Here is a 668-nt window from a genome sequence, read left to right on the forward strand (position 1 = left end):
CAAAGGTATGGTAGCCTTGTATTTTCTACGTTATCGGTATTACTGTGCGTGCGTGCCTGTGTGTGTGTGTGTGTGTGTGTTCTGGTGGGTGCGTGCGTGCGTAATGACCACACGAGTGCTACTCGGGATTGGATTAACGTTAGAAGGAAACTGCTGACATTTAAAACGGGAGAATTGTTTCTAGGTTCTCATGGGTTGCAGTGACATCGCCGGTGTAGTCGGTGTAGTGGAGGTGGTGAGGGAAGGAGGGGACATGGAGAGAAGTGGAACGTCATTCCCTGCACACGGTTTGTTTTGAAGTCCGCCGGCTGGGGAGACAACCACTGTGTTTCGCCTCTGGCTAAAGAGACTGGAGTGGTCGTTCTCCTAATGTGTGAGATGGACGATATGAATATGTTATGACAGTAGGACTGATTGGTGGGTTATGTTATGACAGTAGGACTATAGGACTGGTTGGTTATGTTAAGACAGTAGGACTATAGGACTGGTTGGTTATGTTATGACAGTAGGACTATAGGACTGGTTGGTTATGTTATGACAGTAGGACTGACTGGTGGGTTATGTTATGACAGTAGGACTATAGGACTAGTGGGTTATGTTATGACATTAGGACTATAGGACTGGTTGGTTATGTTATGACAGTAGGACTATAGGACTGGTTGGTTATG

This window comes from Oncorhynchus kisutch, unplaced genomic scaffold (assembly GCF_002021735.2).
Source record: "Oncorhynchus kisutch isolate 150728-3 unplaced genomic scaffold, Okis_V2 scaffold3646, whole genome shotgun sequence".
NCBI classification, from domain to species: Eukaryota; Metazoa; Chordata; class Actinopteri; order Salmoniformes; family Salmonidae; genus Oncorhynchus; species Oncorhynchus kisutch.